The sequence below is a fragment of the Microtus oregoni genome, unplaced genomic scaffold (genome assembly GCF_018167655.1).
Source record: "Microtus oregoni isolate MIOR12 unplaced genomic scaffold, Mior012 000060F_ref0000265, whole genome shotgun sequence".
Classification (NCBI taxonomy): Eukaryota; Metazoa; Chordata; class Mammalia; order Rodentia; family Cricetidae; genus Microtus; species Microtus oregoni.
In genome coordinates this window covers 1823414-1837605 of record NW_024543870.1, presented here as the reverse complement: position 1 = coordinate 1837605, position 14192 = coordinate 1823414, and positions in this window count along the sequence as shown.

The following is a 14192-nucleotide window of genomic DNA, read 5'->3' as shown; positions in this document are numbered from 1 at the left end:
TTGGCCTTTTTGTACCTACCTCATCAAACTCAACTGCTTTCTTCTCAAGGACACCAACGGTACCAGCTGTGTGTCAGACATGTTCTGAGCCCCCTCTACACTACGAATGCTCTGTGTTGAGTCTTGTCACTGCTGTCCTCTCCAGTTAGCATACAGAAGCAGATGTGGTCTAGAGATGTGGCTCAGTGGTTAGAGAACCCGCTGCTCTTGCAGACGACCTGGGTTTGATTTCCAGCACCCACATGTGGGCTCACAACCATCTACAAGTCTGGTTCCAGGGGATTTGATGCCCTATGGCCTCCCTAGGTATCATGAATGCATGTATCACACAGGCATATATGCAGGCAAAAGACCCATCCAATAAAAATAAAAATAAATTGGTTTTTGTTTTTAAAAAACAGTTACCAATCAAGCTACAGCATCAAACAAAATATTTCAATTTTTTTTTTTTTTTTTTTTTTTGAGACAGGGTTTCTCTGCAGCTTTGGAACCTGTCCTGGAACTAGCTCTTGTAGACCAGGCTGGCCTTGAACTCACAGAGATCCACCTGCCTCTGACTCCCGAGTGCTGGGATTAAAGGTGTGCGCCACCACTGCCTGGCAAAATATTTCAACCTTTAAACACAGAAAATTCCATTTGCTTCCTCTTTATTTCCCCGGTCACCAGGGCTGTTTACCGCTCTAGCTGGTGGTGGGACCTGGGAGAATGGAGCCGATAAATGTGGCAGGCTGAAGTCGCATCAACAGCCAACTTTATTCAGGGCATCAAACGATGTATGCTCTGAGGGTTAGGAGGGGTCACATGGGTCAAGTGGACAAGCACAAGGGCAGGCCACCCGCGGCAGACACGCTACACATGGCTAAAATATGTTTGTCCAAAGCGGCACATGAACAAATAACAAGAGCCAGCTGTAATAAATCATCTGACACTCACTCCTATCCACTACACGTGTGAGGAGCATGGACACACATCCCAGGAACAACTCCGTGTTTTGAAGAATCCGAGGTCACGAGATTCTTGCCTTTGTCTCCTTGGAACTTTCTCACAAACACTCAGTATTTTCCTCAGACGGCTCCACGCTTGGACTGTGTTCCAACAACGGCTATGACTTTTTCTAGACGATTGCCCAGGTGTGCTTTGCACTAACACAGCAATCACGTAAGTAAAGCCCCTGCCCTTGAGGAACAAACTGAGGGAGACAATACCCAGTAGGAGGTGCTGTGCAAACAGCAGCGTTCAGACACGTGAGAGCCTGGCCGCTGGGAATGGCTCAGACCCGCGACTCTGAGATAGACAAATCAGTCCCCAAAGAACTGCTTTCTCCTCCTCCTCCCCTCCTCCTCCTCCCCTCCTCCTCCTCTCCTCCTCCCCTCTTCCTCCTCCCCTCCTCCTCCTCCTCCTCCTCCTCCTCCTCTTCCTCCTCCTCTTCCTCCTCCTCCTCCTTCTCCACAGAGTATTTCTTTGCCAAGACTGCATTCAGCCAGGAATGAGGAACATCTTTCATGCAGAGCTCTGTGGATTTCATTCTCAGGTGTTTAAGACTACATCGCTCTCTGCCTACCCTAGAGATGCCTTCTCCCGCTTTAAGTGAACTGGACCCTGTCGCTTCTTTATATGAGGTAATTTAAGTCAGTAGTAAACTTCATTTGCTAAAAGTGGTACCTATAAAAATAGTGTATAGATTCCACTTTAGTAATTCAGATATTTGGCACTTTTTAACCTTTATGATGTTAGATTTCAAACTCTTGTGCAGGCATGTTGGTACACAGCTACATCCCCAACCCCAGGGTTTGCCTTGCTTGTTTGTACAGTACTAGGCATCTGCTATGGGAAAAATTCTGTAGCATGTCCTTTAATAAAGCAAGCAACTCTACAATCTTGTCATCACTCGTAAATCCCCCAGAGGTCTGTTCAGATGACCTCGAGTCAAGGCGCACTTGAACCTGGGTTGCTTCATTAGTCTTTGTAAGTTGTTCTGCATCCGAGGCCTAAACTCGGACAACGTCTCAGCGTGACTTTGACCCCCATAAAAACAGGTAGAGCGGCTCTTATCTCAGCCCAGCTGCACGCAGAGGACACCCCGAGGAGTCGGGATCACACAGCTTGCTTTATTGTGAGCCCCAAGACTGGAAAAAAGTCTCTGCAGCCTAGCCTCATAGTATCTATTTACAAAAATAAATAAAATGATGTCTTCTAACCATGTAACTTCAGAGAGCATTACTTTAGAAAACAACACATCCCTGGGCAGTGGTGGCGCACACCTTTAATACCAGCACTCAGTAGGCAGAGGAAGGCCATCTCTGTGAGTTTGAGGCCAGCCTGGTCTGTAGTTTGTCCCAGAACAGCAGGGATACGTAGAGAAACCTTGTCTCAGAAGAAGGAAGGAAGGAAGGAAACAATACCCCACGCACAAGAATACCATTGACTATGGTAGGATAGTTGGGGCTATATTTTGGGAAGGTGGCCAAACTGTACACAGTAGTGTATTGAATGGTGCAGACATGTAAGGAATGAAGTTATGTTAACTGCAGGAAAATGGATGCAGCTGGAGATAGCTGTATTAAATGAATTAAGTCGGTCTAAGAAAGACAAATATCACGGTTTCTCTCCCTTTGGGGTCCAGACTTTATATGGACATGTGAAGTCATATGTGTCCAGAGGGTGGGGAAGAGAGGGGACACTGGGAGGGAGCTGAGGGGAGGGGAGTGTGTCTGAGTGTGGAAGAATACATTATACACTTCCACGAAACAGTCTTCTGTATCCCACTACAATAAAAATTTTAAAGATTTAAAAACAAAAATGGGGCACGCCCAGAAAAAAAAAAACACTATTTAAATAAGCTAGACAGCAGTGCCCCCTTGTGCTAAGACGTCAGTACTACATCCAGTGAGTTAAAACAGGAATGCCACCAGTAAAAATCACATAAAACTTGCTTAAAGCAAGAAGAGCTCTCTACAAATAGCTTAAAGGGTGTACCTCTTGACATTGACATCGTCATCTACAAATGTGTTGAGCCCACTCATAGCTGTCCCGGGACACTTGTGGCCTGTGGGGCCTCAGGTTAGATACCCTGATTGAAAGGTGCAGGGGCAGGGGGCGGGGGCACAATGTAACCCTTCATTGGCTAGCACATCCACGCCATTAATCTTTGTTAATTAATTTTTCAAAATTTATTAGGCAGTAATCAATTATATTAGGGTGATTTCATAGTTTCTGTCCCCCAATTGACCCCGGGTCCCGGTTTACCTGATGGCTTGTCTCAATGTCAGTGGCTGTCAACGTCACCTGAGTTGCTAGCTACTGTCCAAATACACCTCAGGCTTTTCTGGTTAATTCTGTGGTGTCATCAGGACGGCCATGGGAGGGAAGACTTATCTTAAACTCACGGTGCCAGAATGAAAAGCAGCCGGCCTTGCCTGTCCTCAGCGTGCTGTGAAGTCTCTTCCAGGAGAATCCGGGGTAGGCGCTGCCCTGCCGAGCTGACAGAGACTGACCTTGAGGAGAAGAATCAGTAAAACGCCCAGGAAACAAAGTGGTTTACACACATCCATGAGAAGCTGGAGCGGAGACATTGCTGAACTCCTCGGAATCTTCTATGAACCAGATCACAGAATGACTTAGAATCCCAGTTTGGTGTGTGTGGGTACAGCGAACACCTACAGGACCAAGGCTGGGGATGCCACCAAGTCTCTTTAACAACCAGGACGGTCCGCCCTCAGAGAAGGGTGCCTACACATTGAGAATACTGTTGAATGAGCCACCTCTCTGCTGCCTGGGAAGATGTAAGAACCATCGGGAACTTAGACCCCCTGACAGAAGCAACGGGAAATGCTCCAGCACGGGTAAGGGAAGTGTTAGGAGAAAACAAAACAAAATAAAACACAAATGCTCCTGCCCAGCAATGGGGAAGTGGGGGCCAGAGCCAGAGTGAGGGCCGTGCCCTCCGGCAGATGGGCAGATGGGCACTTTCTCTCTCGGGTTTCTGGAGGCAGTTGTGTGGTTGGCTGGGTGGCAGTACAGAAGGGAGTGGCGGTGGGTTTACCGGGAGGAAGGAGAAAGGGAACCAGGGACTCACCTGTCCATGTCTGTCTCCTGAAAGCCGCCCTGCCCCCTTCACCTTTTCAAAGGCTTCCAAACTAGCCCTGGTACCTGGCCATGTGATTTCTGGAACATGATAAGATTTGAGACCCCCTCCTCCCACTCCAGGACTCCCTGAGAGAGAAAAGAGGGGTGCTGTGCACGGGAGTTTAAGGACCCTAGAACGTCTGTCTGTGGAGAATAATGGGAAAAGGCCTAGTGAGAAGAGCAAAGGACTTTCAAATGTTCCCATTTGCTACTTCCTAAACTGCCTTATGTGAAGGGGCCTCCATGGGGGCTTCACAGGGGCCGATGCTCCATAGAGACCCAAGGGCTGCCTGAGAAGCCACTCTTCCTACAGCCAAGACAGTCTGGACCAGTCTGGTCCCAGGTGCTGCAGAGTCCTCGCCCCTCCAAGTTGCCTGGTCCCTCTAACCCAGACAAGAGGTGGTGTCTGAGCTTTGGAGCAGCGGGGGTGGGAGGTGGGGAGGTCTCTCAGGAGCTCTCGGGGGCGGGAGTGGGGAGGCCAGCTCTGCACTGCCGCTCTTTCCCGGACACAGTCCGAGTCCTCTCCTCCGGCACAAATGTGTCTGTGTGTCAGGGCCGTCACGGACACCTGTGGCCCCAGAGTAGGTTCCCCAGAGTCCCAAGAGCTCTCAAGTTCCCATTTTCGTTCCCATAAGAATGCTCCAAGAGGAAGTTTCTATTATCTGCATTTTGTAAACAAGGAAATCAGTTTTCATGAGAAAGAAACAATTAGCCTAACACCACACAGGAAGCAAGAAAGGTTAAGGCCAAGATTGAGAAACACGGCTCCTCAACCCCAAAGTCATTCTCCTCGAAGACACAGTAAAGAAGGCGGCGGTGGAACAGGCACCCCACCTTCTGCAGTGACTCATCCCAGCCCCCCACCATCGAGGAGATGATCTCTTCCTGATTTGGAGTTAAAGTTGCGCTCACAGTGTCCCCCCACCTTAGTTGAGGGGGGAGTTTCTCCACGAGGCTTACAGACAGTCCGGCTAGGCTTGGTGGGAGACTCTGGTGATCTGGGGCTCACCAAAAGGCACCTGTGAGAACAGGCTGTGAGGGGCAACAATGATGGGCGTCTTCTCTTTCTTCCCTTCAGTGCTAACAGCGCCGTTTGTAAGTCTAGGGAAGGACCAGGGCTGTAGCTGGGTGGGAGAGCACTTGCCTACCACATAGAGGGCTGTTTGATCCCCGCAATCACCGAAACAAAAACAGCCAGGAAATTCAGAGGATAGGGAAGGTCTTCCTCTTAGAAATCAGGCCAATGGCCACGTTCTTCTGTTCTGTATTTGCTCACACCGTGCACCTAGAATATGCACTTATTATCTGCCAAACAAAATTCCAGACTCACACAAACTTAAGGCTCATCCTTAAGCAGCTTGCATAGGTAAGGTCTAGCGGGGAATCTAAATAAATGGGGGAGATGTCTGAGCTCTCAGACCTGGCTCCTCTTTCTTCCCTTTCTCCTTCACCTATAAAGGTTTGGGTCCTTTTCCCTCTGGGACCCACGCTCCAGCTCCCGGAAGTTATGTACTTGCTGGGCAAGTAATAAGAAGCCTATGCAGTACAGGGTTTACCCCATGGTCTCAGGCCAATATATGCCCACTAATAAGGCTAAAATGAGCTTGGCTGGGTCCTGGGGCATGTATCTCCTTCATGCTTCCCTGTGGGCTAGGGTACCATGCTCTGATCTTAACAGGAGAGAAACTGATACTAAGAGCAACCAGGAAACTATCCAGACTGCAATCCAGATTGCAGCTGCACCTTACTGGTGCAGAGCCAGGGCCCTGGGGCATTTTTCATTGTCACCCTTTAACCACTGCCACCGATGACCCTTTGAACAAAGGTTTCACAGACTCCATAAACACAGGGTGGTGAGTAACTTGTCCAGACTGACAAAATCAGATACCGGCAAACGCCTCAGGGCTTCTTTATCACCATTTATTCCCGTTCTACTTTATGTTTATGGGTATTTGCCTGCATGTATGTCTGTGCACTATATGGAGGCCAGAAAAAACTCTCAGATGCCCCTGGGACTGGAGTAATAGGCAGTTGTGAGCTGCCATGTAGGTACTAGGAACTGAACCCAGGTCCTCTGGAAGAGCAGTCAGAGCTCTTAACTCCTGAATCATCTCTCCAGCCCAAGCATTTCCTTTTTCTTTTTTGAAACTTTATTTTCAATTGACAAAAATTGTATATATTTCTGATGTACAATACATATATGTATATATATGTGAATTACTAACTTAACACATGCATTACCTCATACACTTATTGGTGTGTGTGTGCGCACACGCACATGTATGCCTGAAAGTGTGTTGAGAACCCTCAATCCCTGCTATCACTGTTTTCAAATACAATGTGTTGACATTGGCGTATTATGGTGGCCACAATGCCCTGTCTGTGTTTCTTGAACTTTAACTTACTTAGAGAATCTTTTAAGGCTCAGAGCCAGTGTGGGGTAGGGCCATAATCCTACAGTCTTAAGAAGCTCCCCATGCGGTGCCCACATGACTAGTTGATGGGAGGGGGGAACAGATCAGGAAACAGGCTCAGCTGCAGGGCAGCCCACCAGGAAGCCAGCAGCAGGAGCTAGGAAGGACCACCCCTGCTGAGTCCCTCCCACCAGTCAAGCCCCACCTCTTCAAGAACCCACAAGCCCCAAACAGTGCCACCAGCTTGGAAACAACCACCCAGAACAGAAGCCTGTGGGGACGGTTGATGTTCAAGTCATAGCACAAGGCTTGGGTCTGCCTCTCATCAGACAAAGCCTATTGCATCTCTTCCCCCACTAACCACAGGCAAATGAATCCCAGAAGAAACTGTTTCCCAAGCTGGGAGTGTCAGTCAGATCTGAGGAAGCCTTCAACAGATCCGCCATCACTGCCAGAGACTGATGTGTCTGCTCTACGGTTGCATCCAGGGGGCAATGGGACTTCTGCAGAAGCTACTGCAGCCAGAGTGTGTCTCCTGGCACAGAGCACACCGTGGGGGGGGGGGGGGGCACGTCCACAACCTGACTTGAACCCTTAGTACCTCTGAACTCTATGTTAAACTCGACTGTTCCCGCCTCCAGTTTCTCAGCTCCTTTAATCTGATATCACCCCAGCCACTGCCTCTTTCACTGAAACCAGCTCAGGCTGGCCTCAGCCTGACTGATTGTCACCCTCCTGAGTGTGCCACTCTGCATGTGCCCTCCCCTCTCCATTGCTGGTGCATTCTCTCCCTTTCTCCAACTTGCTTTCTAGAAAGGACTCCTTGGAGAATGAGCAAGACAGCCAACGAGGCCTGGAGCGGTATCAACGATGTGAGCAGAGGACTCAGGGATTCAAAAACAAACCTTACTGAGGAACCCAACCATTTTGAAGGGTTGCTGACCTTCCCAATCGGCCTAGCATCCCATACCTCACTTAATTATGGTTATTATCTCTTCCCCTCCGCCCTTCATCCCACTTCTTCATCTGCCCTTCCCAGCCACCTCCCAATCCCTCCTCACTCCCTTCTCTATTCTTAGCCCCAGGCTACCCCATTTCTCCTAATGTCCACCAGACTGTTCTCTAGAGGGCAGTGCCCCTCCTGCCTCTGCCTGCCTGGTGCTGGTCAGTGTGACAGGCCACCCTGGCTTGCTGACAACTCTAAGTTGGTCCCTCCCTGCTCCTGTGTTGGGCTCCACATCTGCTTCTCAGGCCCACTAGCACTCAACCAGGTCATGAAGTGCAGGCCTCTTAGATCCTCCGCATTGATCAAGTTTCGGGAGTCCTGCTCTATGGACTCCTTTCTTTTCTTCCAAACTCTTAGCTACTCTCTGAGGACAGCTCTGGGTTACACTTCCTGGCTCCATTGGTTTGTGCACAGACTGACTGCTGCTCTGTTAGGGAACTGCTCTGATTCCTAGAGCTAGCAAGGGCCGGGACAGGAGCAAGATTGTGCAATACAAACTGAACAGCCTAAAGCTAGATTTCCTCTATCTGCCGTACCTCCAGAGGCAAAATTCCTTCCTCTTCACCACCCCAGGGCCAGATTCCAGGCAACCCAAGAGCACTCCTATGGCTTCACAGCATCTAAAACAATTCAGACTAGCAACTTCTAAACTGCTCAGCTTCCCTTGCCCATGGAAGCCCCAATAAAAGCCCCATCCAAGGTCCTCCTGTCAGTCCTGCCTGCTCTGCGTCCTGTCTGCGCCATGCCTGTCCACGTAGCCCTGCGTGGCAGGTGTTTCCTCTCATCTCTGGGAACTGCGAGTGTAAAACTGGTCCACTGAGCCTCTTCTCTTTCTCCACAGGCCACACGTGACTGATTGTATCATAAAGGAATGCACAGCAGCCTTCTAGAGCCTTCCCGGAACTGACAGAGCTGCTAAGAATCAAGCCCTGAAAAGGAGACAGGAGAAGGAATGTAAGAAGTAAGTGGATGAGAGACGGGGTTCTGTCCATGGACTGTAAGCACCAGGCAGCAAGGCAGAGGAATGCGTTTGTGTCTCCTGTGGGTACCATTCATCGGTGTTGGGACCATTTGGAGTCCTGGCCTCCAGCTGCTCTTCCCTGCTAGAGATCTTTACTTTCCTTCTGATTTGAGTTACTGAAAGCTGCGTCAAAGTTGTTTACCAGCTCTGCTTCACGAGCACGGGTTGCCTTGGCCTTGAGGATCAGAGGATAAGGTTTTCACCTGTTGGCCCACCTGACTGTTGGGTATATAAGCCTCTGTGGGGCTATTGAATAAAGGGCTTCTTACCAGTGACTAGAGGTCCGTGTCTCTGTCTCTTGTCCCTAATTCTTCACAGTGCTCTGGGGATAATGTTCTCACCTCTTTAAATATTTACCTTAAAAATGTAAACATTTTATTTATTATTTTTACACACATGTCTGTTTACCATACACATGCGGTGCTTAGATAGGCCAGAGGAGGGCGCTGGATCCCTTAGGACTGGAGTTACAGATGGTTTGAGCTGTCATGGGGGTGCTGGGACTCAAACCCAGAGCCTCCAGGAGAATAGCCGGTGCTCTTAACTACTGAGTCATCTCTCCAGCTCCCTCGTCATCCAGAATACCCTTGTTTTAACAACATCATCACATTTAAAAAATGAAGGGCTGGAGAGATGGCTCAGAGCACTGGCTACTCTTGCAGAGGGCCCAGGTTCAGTTCCCAGCACCCAAACAGTGGCTCGCAACCATCTGTAGCTCCAGTTTCAGGGAATGTGAGATCTTTTTCTGATCTCTGTAAGCACCAGGCATGCATGTGATGTACATACATACATGCAGGCAAAATACTCATAAATATGAAATAAACTAAATACATTATTAATAATAAAAGTAAATGGCAATCGCCATAACACATAATTTAAATAAATTTAACCCTGTTTGACCTTTGCAGTGTTCTGTACTTCTACAGTCTGAAAGTGTGGAACTAACTATTCCAAAGCCCTGAGATGAGGGAGACATTTTCTTCAGTGGTACAGCCATTGGTTAGCTGCCCATCTGCCAGTAAACAACCCCTCCCCCAAGACTATGCAAGAAATCATAATTATATTCAGTGGACCACAAGAAAGGGAAAAGGGATGTGTTAGGAGGTCACTTGTGTGGAAGAAAGGTTTCACCACGAGTGGAGAAGAGGAGACACTCTAATGGGGACGGATATAATCGTAATACGTTATATACATGCATGAAACAGAACGTGGACTGAGAAAATTGAGATTTCCACAGGAGCTCCCCATGACTATAGACACCAGGAAGGGTATCCCCACCTCTTTGTCACCATAGTAAGTTTTTACTGCTCTCTGAACCTCAGTTGGAGCTGCTTCTCACCATCTCTCAGAGCTGCCTCGCCTGGAGGATGATGTCTGGACACACTGTACTTTTGACTGTCCATAGGTCTATCCAGCCTTCAGCAGGATGCACGGGCTCCTCACTAGTGAGCCTTGGGGTCACACCACATCAGTCAGCCATCAGTTGTGTAAGCAGAAGGTATGAGCAAAACAAAAGCCTTTTGCGTCATTACATAAGTTCCCTAGCTAAAATAAAACAGAGCCCACGTGAGATTACGGAGGAACCTCCTCCGGACCAGTCTGCCAGCTATGAGCTTGTGCTGTGTTTTGTTTATCTGATGGGTTTGGCAGTGCTGGGATCATGTGTGTTAGGCAGGAGCTGTACCACTAAGCTACACCCTCGGGTCAGTTTAAACCCTCACTGACGTAAAGGTCAGGTCTTGTGTGTAGGGGTTACCTAAGCAAATGACGACATCAAAAGCCCTGTATCGTTCCCTCGACACCACCCCTTCAAGACCACTGCTCTGGAAATCCAGAAGCTTCTTTTTCTCCTTCATATGAAGGGACTACACCTCAAATCCCTAGGAAATGCTCTGTCACTGAACAGGTACGCTGTCCAGCAAGACAGCTTCCATCAGCCCCTGTAATCCACAGTCTCCAATCTCCACCTTGCCCTAATCAAGAAAACCTGAGCAGTATCATGGTTCCCTTGTCCTCTGGCTCTCAGACACACTCAGCAGACATTAATCCCAAACTTGCTGGGTCGTTATGGCCCTGCGTCACTATGTAGCCGACTGTCACGTGCCGGAGGTCTCTCTTTAAGACACTTCCCCACCCCCTCCAATTCTGGCTAATTGGCCTCTCTTTCAGCCCTAGGAATAGCAGCCAGTCCCTGCTGTTCTCACTCTGGAGCATGGACCAGTCCCAGCCCCTTTCCTAAGCATCTCTGTTATCCCTGTTTAATGACTTCTTACGTTACCTTGTCTAGGCAGATTTCTGCTTCTTGCTAGAAACTCCCTGCACCACCATGCAAACAACAGCTTCCTTTTAAATACCATTCTTTGTTCTTAATTATGATCCTAAGTCAAGCACGAAGACGGGCACAATCAATATAGAATGATGCTAATAATAGCAAAACAATGGCGAATGCTAATAATAAACTGTCGTGAGTGCTTACTAGAAAACGTCACCACGTATATTATTTTCAAGTTTTAACTCAAACACGGTCACAGGAAACTGGAGGGAAGCTTCCATCATGATGATACCGTGCCTGCATCCCTGTGACCCACCCTCACCTTAAAGGTCATCTGGATTGAATGACCTCTTCTTTCTCAATTTGAAACAGAAGTCCTCACTGTGTTGCCCAGACTGGTCTTAAATTCACGATCCTCCTGCCTCAGCCCAGAAGAGGCTGGAATAATAAGCCTGTGCCATCACGCCTACCTAAGGGATGTCTAACAAGCAGAACGACACAGTGATGGAGAGTCAAAGAGAAGTTTAAAAAGAGACTGTGGTCTCCATCTCTGGTGTCCACTCTTACTCTCTTTTAGGAAAAGAGTCGCTCTGATCCATATTAGGCCTGGGAGATGTTAAAGGGACTTCGCATTGCTGTGACATAACATGCTCCCCCCCTTCAATTTAGAGGAGTAAGTTTTTGCCTCATGGTGGACAGAGAAAGGGAACCCAGGAAGGGGATAGGATAAGAGACAGCCATTGAACACACACACCACCGACCTGTCTTCTCCAAGTAGGCCCTGACTCCAAATTTTTACGATCTGCTAATGTCATCATGTTCTGAGTCTACCAAGGGAGTAATCCACTGATTAGCCCATAATGCTCAGATGCGGACACTGCCCTAAAGCCAGGCAGCTGTAAGGAATCAGGCAGCCCCTGAACTTGTAGAGGGCATTGCACATTCAAACCAGGGCATTCTGCCTTTGGACCCCAAAGGGTTCATGTTCATATCGGGATGCAGTTAGTCCATCTCCAAGGGTCCCCAAAGACTGTTCAAATTTCAACTTCAAAGGTTCCTGTGAGATTCAAACAAACAAACAAACAAACGGTTCATCCCTGGCCCAGAGGCACAGAGGGAGCATCACCTCGGTCTGGCACCACAGGTGGTGGGGTGTGAGCTCCTACAGGCTTGGGCAGCCCCACCCTTTGGTTCTACCATCCGCAGCCCATATGGCCTGATTGAAGCTGATTCTGCTCCGAGTTGGCAGCACTTCTCCAGATGTCCCATGGTTCTGGCATCTCTGGCTTCCTGGAGTCTCCATTGCATCTTCAGCTTTATGCATCCCCTCCTGTGGGGCTGCCTGCCCACTTCCTGAGCCTCCTACACACTGTCTGGCCTCCCACTCCTTCCTCTGAAATCTGGGTGGAAGTCTCCATGATCCCATTACTCTTGCCTTCTCTATGTCCATTAAATCAGCATCATGTGGACAGTGCCAAGGTGTCCCCCTGCCAGGAATGTAACTGAGCTCCCCTGAACCACACTTAAGCCTCTGAGTACTCAGATGGCTGAGCTAACTATTCCTAGGGTAACAATTTCCTAGGCAGCTCTGTGATGTGGGATTCCCCTCTGTATGCTGTGAAGGCCACTGGTTAATAAGTTGCTTGTGCCTATGACAGGGCAGAATAGAGCCAGGTGGAAAAACTAAACTGAATGCTGGGAGAAAGAAGGCAGAGTAGAGGGAAGTCGTGTAGCCACCGCAGGAGACAGATGTCCCCACTGGAGCCCATTGGAACTTTGCCAGTAGGCGTGACCTGATGCACAGATTAATGGAGATGGGTTAGTTTAGAATATAAGAGCTAGCTAGAAATATGCTTAAGCTATTGGCCAAACAGTATTGCAAATAGTATAGTTTCTTTTTGTGTGATTATTTTGGGTCTGGGCAGCCGGGAACGAATGAAACAACCTCAACTATAGCTCTGGGCAAGAGGAACATTTCAGAAGCTCTGTTCTCAAAGGAAAATCTTCCAAATGAGCTTACTGTTTTAGTCCTTGATCCTATAATGGAGGGGTCTGGGCAATTTCTAAGATGTCCTCAAAGAATCTTTCTATCCTGCAGGACGCTGAGGGAGCCTTGAGTGGATGTGCTAAGCGTTATGAGCGAGTGTGTATTGACTGGCACGGCCACAGCCACGTGAAGGACTCCAATGCCTCAGATCCAGGGGCGTGCCAAAGCCTTCCTCAGGTGAGGCAAGTGGAATGGCAGTTCGTGAACCGTACACCAGCGTGCGCAAAAACTGACTATGGCGGCTTCTTCCTCCTGATGACTGAGCCCAACTGCGTCCCTACAGAGACCCTGAGACCAGCTGACACCTCCTTCTGTGTTGCATATAATAGACTTGCTGAGGCTCCAGGTTGTTGCATAGTCAGTGTGGCTCCATCAGAGCATGCAACCCACCCAACCTGCCAACCCCAGGTCTTCCATATGTGTGCCCGTATGTCTGCTCTTCCATATGTGTGTCTGTATGTCTGCTCTTCCATATGTGTGTCTGTATGCTTGCTGTTCCCTATGTGAGTCTGTATGTCTGTTCTTCCATATGTGTATCTGTATGTCTGTTCTTCCATATGTGTGTCTGTATGTCTGTTCTTCCATATGTGTGTCTGTATGTCTGTTCTTCAATATGTGTGTGTCTGTATGTCTGCTCTTCCATATGTGTGTGTCTGTATGTCTGTTCTTCCATATGTGTGTCTGTATGTCTGCTCTTCCATATGTGTGTCTGTATGTCTGCTCTTCCATATGTGTGTCTGTATGTCTGTTCTTCCATATGTGTGTCTGTATGTCTGCTCTTCCATATGTGTGTCTGTATGTCTGCTCTTCCATATGTGTGTCTGTATGTCTGCTCTTCCATATGTGTGTCTGTATGCCTGCTCTTCCATATGTGTGTCTGTATGTCTGTTCTTCCATGTGTGTCTGTATGTCTGTTCTTCCATGTGTGTCTGTATGTCTGCTCTTCCATATGTGTGTCTGTATGTCTGCTCTTCCATATGTGTGTCTGTATGTCTGCTCTTCCGTATGTGTGTCTGTATGTCTGTTCTTCCATGTGTGTCTGTATGTCTGCTCTTCCATATGTGTGTCTGTATGTCTGCTCTTCCGTATGTGTGTCTGTATGTCTGTTCTTCAGTCTCCTGCTGCCCCAATCAGATTTCCAGGTATAACCTGTGCAGGACACGGGACCTTTTATATCAGTTCAAGGTCCATGGCTTCCTTTTGGTTGTTCTAATCTCTTTGACAACCAGGCCTGCCTACCCGCAGCTTTACATGTGCCCCTTTTCTGAGCAAACTACAAGTTTTTCAGTTTTATTTCTAAAGATTTA